Source organism: Dreissena polymorpha, chromosome 2, assembly GCF_020536995.1.
Source record: "Dreissena polymorpha isolate Duluth1 chromosome 2, UMN_Dpol_1.0, whole genome shotgun sequence".
NCBI classification, from domain to species: domain Eukaryota; kingdom Metazoa; phylum Mollusca; class Bivalvia; order Myida; family Dreissenidae; genus Dreissena; species Dreissena polymorpha.
The window spans coordinates 41,166,335-41,184,506 of NC_068356.1; the positions used below are offsets into that span (position 1 = coordinate 41,166,335).

Consider the following 18,172-nt stretch of genomic DNA (forward strand, 5'->3'; position numbering starts at 1 on the left):
CATTTTATTTGCATGGTTTAATAATAATGATAATGGAAGTAATGTAGTCTAACAATTATTAATAATGTAACATTTAATTGTGCAACAGGGAGCATTCTGGATACGACCGCGCGCTTGAAAGTGTAAAGTACTGCGTTTTTAACGCTTCTTAAATAAGTATAGATATTTTTAAACCAATAGATTTTTATTAAGGCACCGCACCAACACTGCAAAGTTTTCTATTTATATCAATGGTACAGCCCAGTAAAATCGGGCTGTCCATTTTATGGCCGTTTTCGACCTTTTTTAGCAGAGTTTTATGTTAAGCAGTGTGCTCGAGCAATGGTTTATTAACCGAAGTCCCGAGGGTAAACAATCCCATTTGTTGTTTGCTGATTGGCTTGATACTTCACATGTGCATTGGCCTTGGACAGTAGATGACCCCTATTGAAATTTAACTTGTTTTTAACATCTAAGTACCTACTTAGTGGTCTAACTAAAGCCGCCACCGTGTGGCACAACGGCGTAATAATTGCTGTATAGGATTCAATGCGCGTTTTTTACGATTCTTTGATGTTAAAAAAAAATACTGAACTGTACATGTACATTTTGTAGTTTGAAATGCAAAGTTCAATCGATTATTAGTACAGGATAAAATAAAAATGAAAAGCCATTCTGAGTCTTATCTTTATAACCTTAATTAGCATTCCAACCAATTTTCATGCAATAACAGAGCAGCACATAGACATGGGCGTTCATTTAAATCCACTGTTGGAGTTTAAGGACAGAACACATTTCTGCAAATTTGCGACATTTTATATACGCAAAAATATAACTCGATGCATTTTGGAATGTTGTTTGTAAAAACAATTAGTCTTTCGGCCTTTCGGCAGGCTGTGTATTAATTGCAGTTAATTGCAGTTAAAGTGACAGGCCTTACTCAAGTGTTAATGGCTAACGACATAAGACACGTGTGGTCATTGATGCAATTAACGGATCAATTATCTACCGCACAGTATCGATATCAGCCGGGCGAATCGGGACGGTAAATCAAAGAAAACATTTCTCACCTTAGTCGTCACTGGGACAGTTATTCGCACTTCGAGATAAACCACAGTAAATACATGTAAAATCGGGACTCGAGACAAATTTTTATATCGACATGTCGAGAAAATTGGGATATGCGATGTCAAGATAACGAGAGTAGGCTGTATCTGAATATACGGTTGTCACAAGTAATGTCTCTTTTACACTTGTGGTCGGTGTTTTTCACGGAATATGTGTCTATGTGTAAGAGGTGTGAAAGGTGTTATAAACAACGAACAATAATTAAAATTGCCAAACATTAATCAATTAAAGTTGTACTTTAATATTTGTCACAAGACGATAAATGGTGTAAATGGTGTTGTTTACCGCGAAAGAAGCTTGTAATTAATAGGTTTTACTATTATAACCAGGTTTGAATTAACTTAAAGAAAATTAAAATGAAAATTAGGTGATGTTTGTTGCATGCGGTTATTTCATAATAAATGATTGATTGATTGATTTTTATTCAGGTTTAAAACACACAATATACAAGTTATCACTCAAATGTACATAACAGTTTTAACTAAAAGTATTTGTGAGATTGAAAGTATTTGTGAGAAAGTGTCTTAGTTAAGTATAATAACGTTTGTCTGCAAGCCCTGCTCAACTTCGGCACAGAGTGGTTAACTTTAGGTTGGCACAGACGTCTCAAATCACAATGGGTAAGCGGGGGGGGGGAGGGGGCTACCCCTCCTATGTATCTTCTCATACGTCGATTGTCTGACGAGGCACACATTGCGCCAAGGAACGTTCAGCTGGTTACTGAGCTTCAACTGACTCGCTATCAGCGACGCCAGCAAACAACAATGCCAGGCCAGATAGCCTGGTTGTGGTCGTTGTACAGGCCGGGCGAAGTCTCAATAACAGCCCTGCTTAAACAGATAAGCACAAAATACAAGCCCTGTGCTATAAAACATGTATTAAAATACCATGTTAATATTGAAATTAAAACTAAAATAAAAATGTACAAAATATGTTAAAATACATAGCTGTATGTCTCCGTGTTAACATATTGTAAAGCTTTGATAATGTGTGTAAATATTGTAATGAAAATATAAAAAAAATATATATAAATACATGTATACGTGTGTACATATTGTAAAAATGTGATAATGTGTGTAAATATTGAAATAAAAATAAGATGTGCATGAAAATATTTTTTAAAATACATGTTTGTTTTTTTAAATTGAAAAAAAAAAGTAAAAACCATGAATACATCTTTTACCTATGTAAATGTTTGTCTGTTATAATTGTGCCTATGGTGTAAATACGGTGTAATAAATATTGTGTGAAACAATGTGTTATTTTGTGAAAATATTGCAATAAAAAGTATTGAACTAAAATCTGAAGTGTTTCCCGTTTGTATTTATTGCATAAATTACTCATCTAGAACCCATTAACACATAAATAGTTTGAATAAGGAAAGAGTTGACTTCCGTTCGAGTTGACCAAACAATGTGCGAGTTGACTACCGTGCGAGATGACTTAGGTACGAGTTGACTGTAAACCGTTTATTGTTGTGTAGCCTACAGTAAAAATTCTAAAACAACTATTTTCCATAGCCGAAACAGCCAATCGAAACAGCCAATGGAATCAGGAAAATGGAAAAGAGTGTTTTCCAAAATTCTTATTTCCGTTTTCGAAAACAAAAGTGAACAGAAGAATTGATTATGAATTGAAATAACGAAGTGTGTATTGATTAGTTACCTTTTGTGTCAATGTATTCATTGTTTGCATATTTGTGCTACCATTATAAGCCCGTTTTATTGACCTTATCGCAACATCCGGGCACTTGCGTCAGTTAGAGTTACATGCCCCTTGACGACGGTGAAAACAAAAGCGCTGTCGCCATTTTATTTGCATTGAAATATTTAACACTGCTCGCAATTTTCTTAAGTTAAAGCACATCTTCGCGAGCATTTTTTAGAATAAAAATACCCAGAAATAGAAATTCTTTCATAATAAATTTAATTTAATGAACGAACACAAATAAGGATGAAAACAAACAACCAATAAATTTTAAATATATGCAACATATAGGAGGTTTTGGGGATTCCGATAATGACGTCACGTTTGCGCATGCTCAAATTTTGGCCGTCAAAACTGCGGCCATTCTGCTATTGTTTGCATGTGATGAACCGCATTGTGATAAGGTTACAATCATATTCGCGACCCTTTTGAAGAACAAAAAATTCTCAGAGCTTCAAATTCTTTCAGATTAAATTGAAACCAATGAACGACCACAAATAAGGATGAAAACAAACAACAAATTGATTGAATTTATGTAATCAACATATAGAAACTGATTTGAACCAATTTGTCTGTAAAAACCTACCTTGTTACAGATTAACTAAATCCTCTTGATAAATGTAAATGCTTTTATTTAATTGTTCACAACAGTTTTGACACTCTTTGTTTCAGCATTTTTAACCCAGTGTTTAATTGCCCCTTTGTTTATCACAAACCAATTATCTTGATATGATCTGATCGGATACTGTCCAGACAATTACTAAGAAAACAGTGTGTAATAAACCCAGGGACCTATGCTTATATGACTCTCAGGGGTTTTTTTTAGAGAAAGGGGAAGACGCTGGACGCTGGGTGAAAGGGGAAAAAAGAGTGCGAAAGAGACATATTAGGGGAAAAAATAAAAACTGTTCATTTCAATGTCTATAACTCATCAAAAGAGGCTTGTCTCCGTCCTTTTTGTTCTAAAACACATTTAACACGTATTAAAGTCAAAGTCCTTAATTAAGTTGCAGGTGTAGATCTAATTATGGGAAATGTTTTCAACTATATTTCTGTACTGGGGCCGGGGGACGATGTCAATTTTGTGATTTCAATTTCATGATGAATGGGTTGACGATCTTGATCTGCTACAGTATTGGAAGGGAAAGGAGCAGCAGCTGCCGATTGTCTACTTTCACTTTCACAATGTTCGATGTTGATTACCTCAGAATCCTGATGGGTTATAACGGTTTTCGATGATTCTTTCTTAAAAAATGCCTCGATGCGTTCAGTATCTTCCAATTCCGAATGTTTTATTTTGTTTGTGTAAGAACGCCAATTGTGAGACATTTTTTTCTGTTTTCACGTTTATATCTTGGCTTGCACATAGCCCGGATGAAAATTCGACTGGTTTCTGGTAATTTATTGACGAAACACCCTTCTCGCGCAAGACCGGTATCCAGTTAAATAGTCACATGATTATTACGATTAGTTGCCCAGTTTACATAACGTTATTTAAGAGCTATATTTAGAATAACTGGGATTCCCAGATTTTTTGTGTTCGTCTGGAGAGAGAGAGAAAGATAGTTGTACATGGTGCAAATTGGATAATTGTCGAATGCCCAAAGGAAAAATAAACATTTCTTTGAGAGAAAATATTATATTTTGGTGAAAAATGATATTTTTGGGTGGGGAAATTGTATTTTGAGGGGAAAAATTCTGGTAGGGGAAGACGCCGAATATCGGCGTCACTTTCTTAGTAAAAAAAACCCCTGGACTCTGTATGGGGTCTCTGCATAAACCACATGTGTCTGGTCATTAAACACATATGATAACTCCATGTCATCTCTTAGCATATTAAGTCAAAAACTTAACAGTTGCTTTAATAAAATATTTGAACATATTTAAAAAATAGACATTTGTCCGAAATGGATTAACAGCTAGGAACTATTAAGTATATATATTAGCCAGTTTAAACATAACAATAAAGTGTTTAATAACTATACATTTAAAATATTTTACAAATTTACTGCTACACAATTAACGTTTTTAACGGGTACCTGCAAATGTAAACTCTGCTATAATGTGTAAAGATTGTACGTTACTGCAGCAGTGTTCGAAACATCATCATGAAAACAAGCAATCGCGTTTGGTCATTATATACGGATATAAAATACTTGCGTAAAATAAATTAAATGTGTAGATTTATGGTATCATAAAATGCTAGATTTGTATCGCTCATTATCACTAGAGAAGAGTTTTCAATATACATGTACATGCAAAGACAGTTCAATTTGCAAAATATGCAGGTGTTTTTTCAATTGGAATGCTTAGATTATTAATATTTTCATTCAATTTAAACGATACGAAAATTCATTCAATGTAAAAGAAAATTAAAACTACATTTCAAAATTGAAATGTATTGAGCTATTTAAGGGCTTTGTTTTATGACTGATTCAATACACCCCTTACACTAAATTTCAATCTCTGATGAAAAATTACACTATTGCACTCACACCACTTATAATAATATTCAAATTTTTATATGTTTTATAATTTTTGAAATATCATTTATTAAAGTCTTACTTAAAAAGAATACGGGTATTTATAGTTTTGTTTTGTGAAATTGTAAGTATTAAGTCTTCCGACGACCTTTACTCTGATACAATATATTAGGCCGCTATCGAGAAGTTGACGGCCAATCTATTTTTAGTAACGGAAAACCCCTTTTGTGACGTCACACAAAAACCTCCTATAGTATAGCTGATTTGAACCTCTATATTTGTTACCTTATTACCTTGTTACGTATTAAATAAATTCTCATGATAAATGTTATTGTTTTTATTTAATTCACACCAATTTCAACACTTTGTTTCCGCATGTTAGGCATTTGAATGCCCCTTTCTTCATCACAAACCGATTATCTCGTTATGATCGGATACTGTCCAGACAAAGAAAACACGGTGTCATAAAGCTAGCTGGGGACCTATACTTGGGGCTCTGCATAAACCACATGTGGTCATTAAACACAATTTATGATACCTCTATGTCATCTCTTATGATACTGAGCAGTCATTTAAGCCAAGTTTTAATGCCGAAATAATTGAATATACAGTTGCTTTATAAAACACGTTGACACCTTAAATAAACATTTAATTAAATTAAATGCAATATTTTTCATTTGATTGTTTGCATCAGTCTTAAAATCGTGTAAGCTTTTGTATTCTGGTGTTTAATTGCCCCTTTGTTTTGCATAATCCGATTATCTCGTTTTGATCAAATATTGTCCAAACTTAACTGACAAGAAGGTGTCATAAACCACACTGGGTGGTCCAGACAGTGTCATTTAACACGATAGATGCCACCATGTCTCCTCTTTCTGGTAGTATTAAGCAGTCATTTGGATGAATAATTAACGCCGATGTACTTAACAGTTGCTTAAATTAGATATGTGACATATGGTCAAATATAAAATCATGTCCAATTTGAAATTTACACCGTAAAGATACAAGCCCGATTAATTTATTAAAGTATTTAATAACTATAAAATTTACGTAAAAAAAAAGTAATGTATTTAGCGTGTATCAGTTAATTAAAAAGACGTCATTCCGTATTAAGATTTTATGTTACGACAATAAACGATCGACATCATAAAAAAGAAATTACGTTTGACAGCAGCGGGGGTAAATAATGTTTGAAAAACAAATATTTATACAGATGTATGTGTGTTAATTTTATTATTTGTCACTCGTACTCATTACAATGAACACAACTAAGGCTTTCAGTAAGTCATGTACCAGATGTCCCTACGTATTTTACAGCTTCACATTAGCATGATAAATTGACATAGTAGAAATATAATTATAATGTTCGAAGATAAATGAACCCTGAAAAGAACGACACTACTCATTACATCAACATCTACAAAGATACTCCCATTATTACAGAATAAACGAATTTACCCGGTGTCTCAGTGAGAAAGTTAATCATGAATGTCGCCGTACTCGATCGTCGCCCACTTGGTCGGGTCATTTTTCCAACATCCAGCTTGCAATTTGTACGGACATTCATTAAGTCCAATTAGTTTTATTTTCTGATCATATCGGGCTTTCGAAGTGCAATCTAACCCTTCATAATAGTCAAAAGACATTTAAACACCAAATACAGGACATTTAATTACCTATCGACTTCCCAATAGGAATGCAATTGACGAAATATCAGCAGAGGTGCTCAATCAGCGTAGTAAATCGACTGTATCTAGGGCATTGTTTTCACCGTCGCTAAGGGACTGCCCCTTTTGTGACGTCATTGCGATAAGGTCAATTATTTTATTTTCCATATGTGTTTACAGGGATGGAAACTTACTTTATATGGCTGGTTGCCTAGTTAGTCAGTATTAATTGCCGCCTTAGAGTCTTTTGATGATTTTTGCTTTGGCAGATTTATTCTGAACGCGAATTATTTCAGCTAGTTGCCTAGTAGTTTCAATAATTCAACTCTCAGCTTTATAACCCAATGGTTAGCTGATAGTTGCAATGCGCCGGCTCTTGCCCATGGGTGCAAAATTTAATCAACAATGCAATGGTTAAGGAACACTGAAACTGCAAGATCTTATCAACGTTTACCTGTCTAAACCACAAACTCTTACGAATGGTACCATTAAAACAATAAATAATTGCTTTAAAAGTGAGTTAGTTTTGCTTTCGTACGCTGTATCCGCCATACTCTTTTCCATTTTGATGTCGAAGATCGCGGTGGTGTAGTGGATGAGGTGTCAGCCTAGCGATCAGGAGTTCGTGGGTTCGCTCCCCACTCGGGGAGCATTCTCATTATCTCCTCCATAGACACCTAGTACTGGTTCTTCCCAGGAAACGGACTCGCTAATGTCCCTCTGCCTATAATGCTCTAAAGGGCGCTTGGCAGTATATATAGATAGATAGATATTGGAAAATTGAACTTGTCGCCGGCCTAGTCAGCCCTTCTGGGGTAATGACAAGCAACAAATTTGGTGGTTTCTTTGACTATATTGCAGACTGATGATAGTATTATGATGTTATGATCTGCAACAATCCACAAATCTTAATATAATATTATAAAGGTAATTACATTATAAAATGGTAAAATAGATAAGGCCAGGTTTTTTTTCTCCACTGGTTGGGAAGATAGCCCATGGCTTTGGAATTGGGAATTTTATCGGCATTTTCATGAAATTGGGAAAATAAATTCATTTGCCTTTTTTTCCACACGAACAGTCCACTGATAAGGAAAATACTAAATTTGATATAACACTTTATAATCATTCAAATTAAAAGAACAAAATCATATAATACTTTGTTAAATGTAATTGAATTCAAATTGAGATAAAATACACATTAGACTTCTATCTAAAAAAAAATTTAAAAAAAAGAAAAAATATTTTTTTTTTTTTTGAAATTGGGAATTTTTTGCCACATTTTGGGTAAAAAGTATACTTTTTGGAATTGGGAACATAGCCGAATTTCGGCTATAAAATCGGGCCAAAAAAACCCCTGAAGGCGTTAAATAATACAAAGAATACAAACGATATGACATTCGTTAATCGTATCCTATCAATACAATAATAATCACAATAATAATCATAATAATCATAAACATAATAAGCATCATAGTACTTATTTAGACAGTTGTATTAGAGTTTACCTGCAGATCATACATGCCATAATTTTTCAGACCAATTCCGGGACATTGAGTTAAATTGTCCGGGACTTTTGCCGATTTTCCGGGACATGTATAAAATGTAGCGATATTTATAGACATATGCATTTTTGGTACGTTTTTTGTTTCGCATCGTTAATTGCAAAAGTTCGAAAGCCTATCCGAAATACACTTGATCTATTAACGTCAAATTAAACATTACTACTTCCGTTACCAGATACAAGCCACGTGTTTTCAGTGTTAGTGTTCTAAACATAGATGGTGACGTCACTGCGTTATTGTTATTAAGACCGGTGTGTAACGCGTAGTTGTTGATACATTTATTCATTTATAACATTTATATAATAAAAAATACAACAATACAGTACCGTTAGATTGTCAACTCAAATCAATTTACAATACATACAACCAATCACAATAAAACTTTTTTGCTGCTGGGACAAGTGGACGAATCTGCTGGGCGTTTTGACATGGCGAACACAATTCAAATTCACTTATTATTTTTAATGTTACGTTTACTGGGGGTTTAGAACAAGACAATAATAAACCTAGTGAGGATGACATTTTTATATGTTTACTTTTTTTACTCAACTTCTTTGTCGGTTAAACGTGCGAACATAAACTGCTTTTAATTTTTTACTCAGCGATGTTGGACTTCAGATGTGTGAACAACTATCCTTTGCCCTTACGCAGCGGGAAATAATGACGTAGTAGATTAAAGTCAATTAACAACCACATTAAAATGCCGCCTTTTCGGTTTGACAGCGAACTCGAGACAATCGATATGATAACAGGACCCCTGTTAATTGATCGATTTTGACACATAGCGTAGTCTGCCTATTTGGGTAGGCATTTTCATGGAGACGCTGCAGATATACACAGATTCAAGGTGCAGTTAAGCCTAAGATAAGGTACATGTATATATGGATTTTGTAAATTCCGGGACATTTGACAGATTTCCGGGACGTATGGCATGTATGCTGCAGATATATATATGTATGCCTGCATATAACGCTTGCACGAAAATGGCGTTCGATCGTCAGTGTAGATCTGGAGTATTTGAAAGTGGCGGCAAGGATTAGGTATCCCGTGCATAAACCGGTGTTAGTATAATTTGTTAGAAAGGCTACACCTAACTAGTTATCAATGACCACCTAACTACAATAACTAATTAATGACTAACTACAAAGGTGGCATTTTGACGATATAAAATTATTAAATTCTCACCCTATGACATAGTTGCCTAGTCCATATAAACGGACTATATAAATGAGTTTGTGGTTTAGATAGGTAAACTTCAGGGGTTGTTTACCTTATATAACAAACGCCGAATATCGGCGTCTTCCCCCACCAAACTAGGCTGTTTTTTTCCCCTTTCAGAACCAAAAATTCACCCTTTTTTTTTTAATAGAAAGATGTGTCTCATGATTATAATTTCTCAATTCTATTTCAATTTAATCTTGCCAAACGTAATAAATTATGAAAAAAAAACAATGAATATAGTGCAAACATGTACAAATGTATTGTAATAATGAGAAAGTAAGTAAACAAATCCCCCAAAAAGGGGAACGCCCGAAAATTTCCACGCACACAATTTTCCCCCAAAGTGGAAAATCCCGCTTAAAATTTCCCCCATATAAGGGCTAAAGGCCCCTTCCCCCACAACCCAAAAAAAAACCTGAACTTTATTTAGTTCTTGCAGTTTCAGTGTTCCTTAAACATTGCATTGCTAAAAACATTTTGCACCCATGGACAAGAGAGAGCGCATTGCAACTCTAAGCAGCCCATTGAGCTATAAAGCTTAGAGTTGAATTATTGCAACTAGCTGGTTGCCAAGACGGGCAACCAATTCCTGAAATTAGGTTGCCGAGCAAAAAACCTACAAGCCCAGAACTTTCCTTATGCTTTATATACATTTTTGTTGTTCAATGAACGTACAAGGTGAGGTCAGACAGCTAGGTTATAAAATGACATAATTTTCACATTTTGTACATTGTTTTCACTTATTCATGACCTGACAATTTAGTTAAAGCTTAAGAGGTGACAATAAACCTCAAACGCACACTTTTGCGTGTACATATTTTTTTATTAATTTTGACCCTTACTAGGCAAGACCATTGTAATAAACACAAAGCTTTCTTGTTAAGTAAGTTCTTTTATTTGAAGGTCTTAATACATGTTGTAATGCAATTAGTTTAACTGCACCTTATTTTGAGGCCAGGGTTTTTTTTGGCCCGATTTTATAGCCGAAATTCGGCTATGTTCCCAATCCCAAAAAGTATACTTTTTTTCCAAAATGTGGCAAAAAATTCCCAATTTCCAAAAAAAAAAAAAAAAAAAAAAAAAAATTTTTTTTTTTTTTTTTTTTTTTTTTTTTTAGAAAGATGTCTAACGTATATTTTATCTCAATTTTAATTCAATTACATCTAACAAAGTATAATATGATTTTGTTCTTTTAATTTCAATGATTATAAAGGGTTATATCAAATTTAGTATTTCCCTAATCAGTGGACTTTTCGTGTGGAAAAAAATGCTAATTAATTTATTTTCCCGATTTCATGAAAATGCCGATAAAATTCCCAATTCCAAAGCCATGGGCTATCTTCCCAAAAAGTGGAAAAAAAACCCTGGAGGCACTGAAAATAGACACTTGTTATACATAAATCAAAAGAGCAAATATTTGCTCTTTGCTAACTCAATAACCGCAGCACGCTTGTGCCCATTAGATTGTTCGTGTTTCTTTATGCTATAGATTTTCAATGAGGAGCAAGCCGTTGCAAAAGAATTTTGCATGTCTTGTTCAATACAATATTTGCATTTCATACCACTCTCATGATCGTTCGTCAACCAAGGCCTAGTTTCCAACCATCCTAAGGAAATTTTGCGCTTACGTTTATTTTGATCATATTCATGATTTTACTTGCGTTTTTCTAAAGGGTTAGTTTTTTCAGGCTCAGAAACGCCTTGAATAAATTACCACATATTTAAAAAAATTACGACTTAACTTTTTCCCCCTTAAGAAGCAAAGTTAAAATGGCATAAAACCAGAACAGCCTGCGAGTAACTCACAGTCTGTTCAGGTTTTATGCTGTTTGCTGCTCCTCAGTATTTAAGGGTTGGAAATGAAGCCTTTAAACTTGACTCTTGTAAGAAAGGTATTTAATTAAATATAACTTTCAAAGGGACTTAGGGACTACAAATGCGTCAAAATAGGTATCTAAGTGGTAAATGGTTAATTTTTTACCACATTTTGACCTGTTTGTACATGTAGGCCATTAGAAAATCAGATACAATTTAAGACTTTTCTTAATAGATTCAAGTTTTAGAGGCTTGATTTTCAAAATACTGTTGAGCAGCAAACAACATTAAACCTGGACAGCCTGTGAGTCTCTCGCATGCTGTTCAAACTTGGTTGTAATCTTGGCCAAGTTTTAAACCGGGTCACATGAACAACAAAACTGAAATTCACCATGTCCGATTTAAACAAAAGCTCAATGATATCTCAGCCTAGCTTGAAACTGATTCGTGTAAGGTAAAAAGCTAGCTCTCTTGCTATAACTATTTAAAACAATTTCAAATATTTCCGTTTTATTAGTAAATAAACATAATGACATTTTACAAAAAAACATTTGTGAACATGTCCCTTTTGGTGCTTTGGTATGTAAATAATTAGTATATTCCTCACATCAATCAGGGAAAAAATTAAGGGCCCTTGGGCTCCAGCTTTGTCTATTCTTGGTATGCTGGCCTTGACAGTAATATTTGTCGCTGTCTTCCATGATTGTCTTACAGAATATCACTGACAGATCTAATTTTCAGCAAGTTAACATTAATTGTTGTCTTCCATGTTTGTTTACAGTATTTCGCTGACAGCTTTAATTGCTAGCAATTCCGAATGCCTTCCCTGGAAACGCCCTAGCTTGGAGGTTCCAATCCCTTCAAGTGAGAGGTGTCTGGAGGAATATGATACCACAAGTAAGATTGAATAGTTAGGATATCAGAAGTAAGATGTAATGTGATATCACATATAAGATTTAATATGATATCACTCAGAAGATGTAATAGTTTGGATATTCCAAGTAAGTTGATATCACTAGTAGATTGTAATAGTTAGGATATCACAAGTAAGATAAAAATATATCACAAGCAAGATTTAATATGATATCACAAGTAAGATGAACTATGATATCACAACTAAGATATAAAAAAAATGATATCTCAAGTAAGATGTAATATGATATCACAAGTACGATGAAATATGATATTACAACTAAGATAAAAAAATATGATATCTCAAGTAACATGTAATATGATATCACAAGTAAGATGAAATATTATATCACTCAGAAGATGTAATGGTTAGGATATCACAAGTAAGATTATACATGATATTACAAGTAAGATGTAATAGTAAGGATATCAAAAGTAAGATTAAATATGATATCACAAGTAAGATGAGATATGATATCACTCAGAAGATGTTATAGTTAGAATATCACAAGTTAGATGATATATGATATCACAAGTAAGATGATAAATTATATCACAAGTAAGATGGAATATAATATCACAAGTAAGATGATTTATGGTATAATATGCCCCCCTTCGAAGAAGAGGGGGGTATAATATTGTTTTGCAAGTCGGTCGGTCAGTCCGTCTGTTGGTCCGTCCATCAGATGGTTTCCGGATAATAACTCAAGAACGCTTAGGCCTAGGATCATGAAACTTTATAGGAACATTGATCATGACTGGCAGATGACCCCTTTTGATTGTCAGGTCACTAGGTCAAAGGTCAAGGTCACTGTGACTCGAATTAGTAAAATGGTTTCCAGATGATAACTCAATACTGCTTACACCTAGGATCATGAAACTTTATAGGTACATTGATCATGACTGGCAGATGACCCCTATTAATTTTCCGGTCACTAGGTCAAAGGTCAAGGTCACAGTGACTCAAAACAGTAAAATGGTTTCCTGATGATAACTCAAGAATTATTAGGCCTGGGATCATTAAACTTCATAGGTACATTGATCATGACTGGCAGATGACCCCTATTGATTTTCAGGTCACTAGGTCAAAGGTCAAGGTAACAGTGACAAAACACTTATTCACACAATGGTTGCCACTACAATTGATAGCCCATATGGGGGGCATTCATGTTTTACAAACAGCCCTTGTTTTACCTGCGTGCTGTGAAATCATCGATGTTAATTTATACAAAGGCAGGTTACAATAAAAAAAGAAAACAAAATTAAATTTTAACTTTGATGCTTGTCAAGTTCCTTCTAACATATCATATTGCATGCCTTTTTCATTAGCTCACCAGAGCACAATGTGCTAATGGTGAGTTTTTGTGATCATCTTTTGTGTGTTGTGTGGCGTCAACATTTGCCTTGTTAACACACTAGAGTCCATTGGGGGGGCATTTTTCTATGGAAAAACCTTGCTAAAACTTTAGAGGCAACATTTATTGTCCGAATTTCATGAAACTTGGTCAGAAGATTTGTCCCAATTATATATTGGACGAGTTATAAAAGGGTTCCAGTTGGTTGAAAAGCATGGCTTCCAGGGGGCGGGGCTTTTTTCCTTATATGGCTATAGTAAAACCATGTTAGCACTTTATAGGCAACATTTATGGTCCAATCTTCATGAAACTTGGTCAGAAGATTTGTTCTAATGATATATTGGACAAGTTCAAAAATAGTTACAGTTGGTTGAAAAACATGGTAACCAGGGTGTGGGGCATGTTTCCTTATATGGCTTAAGCAAAATGTTAACACGTACTCTAGTGGCCACATTTATTGTCCGATCTTCATGAAACTTGGTCAGAAAATTTGTCCCAATGATATCTTGGACAAGTTGAACAACGGTTCTGGTTGGTTGCAAAACATGGCAGCCAGGGGGTTGGGCATTTTTCTTATATGGCTGTAGCACAGCCTTGTTAACACTCTATAGAGGCCACATTTTTTGTCCAATCTTCATGAAACTTGGTCAGAATATTTGTCTCAATGATATCTTCCTCAATGATTAGTTCTTAAATGGTTCTGGCTGGTTGAAAAACATTTCTGCCAGGGGGTGGGGCATTTTTCCTTATATGGCTATATTAAAACATTCTAGAAATCACATGTTTTGTCCAATCTTCATGAAACTTGGTCAAAACAATTTTTTCTAATGATATCTTCGATGAGTTCCAAAATGGTTTTGGTATATTGAAAAACACGGCAGCTAGGTGGTAGTGCATTTGTCCTAACACTGCTATAGTAAAACCTTGTTAACACTAAAAGTCACATTTCCAGTCTTTATTGAACATTGGTCAAAATATATATATATATATTGTTTTAATGATATCACGTCTGAGTTATAAAATTGTTACAATTCGTAGAAAATATGGCTGCCAGGGGGCTGGCAGTTTTCCTTATATGGCTGTTAACAACTTTTGTCCCAATCTTGAGTGCGTTTGAAACTGGGTCATGTGAGGTCAAAAACTAGGTCACTAGGTCAAATTGATGAAAAAGCTTGTTAACACTCTAGAAGTCAAATTTTTAGTCCAATCTTAATGAAAAACATTTTGTCCCAATAATATCTCAGAGTTTGAAAATAGTGCCAGTTTGGGGCGGACATGGGTTGGGGCATTTAACCCTCTTTTGCTTTATTTAAACATTGTTAATACTCTAGAAGGCACATATATATTCCTATCTTCATGAGACTCAGGCAGAACATTTGTTCTTATGATAGCTTGTTTGAGTTCGAAAATGGTTGTTGTCTATTGAAAAACATGGCAGCCATGGGTGGGGCAGTTTTGGCTGTAGTAAACTCTTGTTCAAACTCTAGAAGTGACATTTATTGTCCAATCTTCATGAAACTTGGTCGAAACATTTTCATGCCCCCCTTCGAAGAAGAGGGGGTATATTGCTTTGCTCATGTCCGTCTGTCGGTCCGTCCTCCAGGTGGTTGTCAGATGATAACTCAAGAACGTTTGGGCCTAGGATCATGAAACTTCATAGGTACATTGATCATGACTTGCAGATGACCCCTATTGATTTTGAGGTCACTAGGTCAAAGGTCAAGGTCACGGTGACCCGAAATAGTAAAATGTTTTTTGGATGATAACTCAAGAATGCATACGCGGCCAACAGGGCGAACTCTGAACAAATATAACTGAAGCAACTGGTCTGTAATCCTAAATCTATAATTATCAGTCCAATGAAACATCATCCTTTGAGTAAAATAAAGTGGATCAGTAAAAATATTATCAGAATATGAGATTTTTTGTATATTTTGTATACTAAATAAATGTATTGTGTAATGTTTAATTTTGTTGATAAATATAAATATAAGCAGGACAGGGGAGGAAATACACTATTATATCTTTCTTATATACAAGGGAAACAAATGCAATCAGTTTAAATTTCATGTTTAATGAAGAGGATATTTATCATGTCAGTGTGAGATCATTTGTAATTTTTAATGATCACAATTTATTATTACTTTGACAAAACAACACCCTCTCACCCTCCCACCCTCCTATCCCCCACCCCCACCCCCCAATTTTTTTTTAAACATCTAATAAATTACCACACCCCACATTATACAGCCCTCTCACTCCCCCTACCCCCCTTACCCCCCACCCCCCACTCCCCCATCCCCCCCCAATTTTTTTTAAATATGTAATAAATTACCCCACCCCACATTATTACCCCCTCTCCCCCCCCATCCCCCTACCCCCAACCCCCCACCCCCCAATTTTTTTTTAACATCTTATAAATTACCACACCCCACATTATACCCCCCTCTCACACCCCCCCACCCCCCCAATTTTTTTTTAAACATCTAATACATTACCACACCCCACATTATACCCCCCTCTAACTCCCCCCTACCCCCCCTACCCCCCCCATTTTTTTTCAACATCTAATAAATTACCACACCCCACATTATTACCCCCTCTCACCCCCCCACCCCCCTACCCCCCACCCCCACCCCAAACAAATATTTTTTTAAACATCTTATAAATTACCACACTCCACATTATACCCCCCTCTTACCCCCCACCCCCCTACCCCCCCACCCCCACCCCCCTCCCCCCAATTTTTTTAAACATCTAATAAATTACCACACCCCACATTATTACCCCCTCTCATCCCCACCCCTTCTACCCCCCCCCCCACCCCCCCCCCCCAATTTTTTTTTTTTTTTAAACATCTTATAAATTTCCACACCCCACATTATACCCCCTCTAACCCCCCCACCCCCCTACCCCCCACCACCCCCCCAATTTTTATGCCCCCCTTCAAAGAAGAGGGGGTATATTGCTTTGCTCATGTCGGTCGGTCTGTCGGTCCGTCTACTAGGCGGTTGTCAGACGATAACTCAAGAACGCTTGGGCCTAGGATCATGAAACTTCACAGGTACATTGATCATGACTCGCAGATGACTCTTATTGATTTTGAGGTCACTAGGTCAAAGGTCAAGGTCACGGTGACCAGAAATAGTAAAATGGTTTTTGAATGATAACTCAAGAACGCATACGCCTAGGATCATGAAACTTCATGGGTAGATTGATCATGACTTGCAGATGAACCCCTATTGATTTTGAGGTCACTAGGTCAAAGGTCAAGGTCACGGTGACCCGAAATAATTAAATGGTTTCCGGATGATAACTCAAGAACGCATACGCCTAGGATTATGAAACTTCATGGGTACATTGATCGTGACCCGCAGATGACCCCTATTGATTTTCAGGTCACTAGGTCAAAGGTCAAGGTCACAGTGACAAAAATCGTATTCACACAATGGCTGCCACTACAACGGACAGCCCATATGGGGGACATGCATGTTTTACAAACAGCCCTTGTTTTCTCTTTGTTTCAATGAAAGTGTTCGCAATTTAACAATAAGATAAAACCGGTCTGCACCAGAACATGAGACATCGCTTGACCTTATTGTTATTTAAGCGCACGTGGTAGCTGGCCAATCAGCATTGAGTTCGCTCACTCATAAGTCATTCATGCGCAGACAGTCGGAACACACAGTTCATATTGTCGTCTGCCAACAATATAGCGGCCGATGGCAAACGTCCTATTTAAACATAAACACATGAACAAAAGCGCAACACATAATTTCTAAGCTGATCACTTTACACCTTTCTACCAACTATCGATCTGAATTAAAAGGATGATTATTAAATAATTAGTTCTATGTCGATGATGTTACGCCTTTCTGCCGATTATCGTTTGAAATTAAAAGGTGATAATTAAGTTGTTTTTTACCCACAAACTATGCTATTGTAAAGCATTATGTCAACCAAATTGTATATAAATTACGTATTTGATAATTTACTGGTTTTCATTGTCTGCAATCAAACGATATGCACATTTAATCTCAAGTGCAAAACGCGTACAATTTTTCGGACTATCGTTTTCGGATACATTATTTTTTCGTCGATTATAATTTATTTTCGAAGTTCTTTATAGAAGAAATAGAATGACATGGGGTTATACGGACGATATGGTTTATATTATTTCGAATTCTATTCACCTGCAAATGCAATTAGAGACTATAACAAAGAACAATTAACTAAGGGCTCTGCATGAGTGGGGTGGTTGGGGGGGGGGGGGGGGGTTCTGCCTAGTCCAAATAATTAGACGTAAGCTAAAATAATTAGACGTCGTTTTCCTATAGCAA

General features: G+C 35.5%; 3 protein-coding genes and 1 long non-coding RNA gene across 12 annotated transcripts in view; 3 read left to right on the forward strand and 1 right to left on the reverse strand.

The window, feature by feature from the left end:
• LOC127866753 (uncharacterized) overlaps positions 1 to 18,172 on the forward strand; it is a 213,232-nt gene that overhangs the window by 60,121 nt on the left and 134,939 nt on the right. The window lies entirely within an intron of this gene.
• LOC127866754 (uncharacterized) overlaps positions 1 to 18,172 on the forward strand; it is a 195,517-nt gene that overhangs the window by 42,731 nt on the left and 134,614 nt on the right. The gene's annotated exons all lie outside the window — the stretch shown is intronic.
• Positions 1,513 to 3,071, reverse strand: LOC127866762 (uncharacterized). Its single transcript, XR_008043092.1, has 2 exons — positions 2,773 to 3,071; positions 1,513 to 1,934 (listed from the first exon to the last, which is right to left on the reverse strand). It is a non-coding gene; the product is annotated as an uncharacterized LOC127866762 (long non-coding RNA).
• Positions 2,627 to 18,172, forward strand: part of LOC127866739 (protein cbp-1-like) — a 51,478-nt gene continuing 35,932 nt past the window's right edge. For 4 of the 6 annotated variants that reach the window (XM_052407499.1, XM_052407506.1, XM_052407505.1 and 1 more), the window contains exons 1-2: positions 2,627 to 2,753; positions 12,347 to 12,462. The gene's annotated coding sequence lies outside the window, so the exon portion shown is untranslated. Of the gene's footprint in view, positions 2,754 to 6,156; positions 6,176 to 6,240; positions 7,112 to 12,346; positions 12,463 to 18,172 lie in introns of those variants that run through there. The other 2 variants (XM_052407502.1, XM_052407500.1) reach the window with 2 other exon arrangements.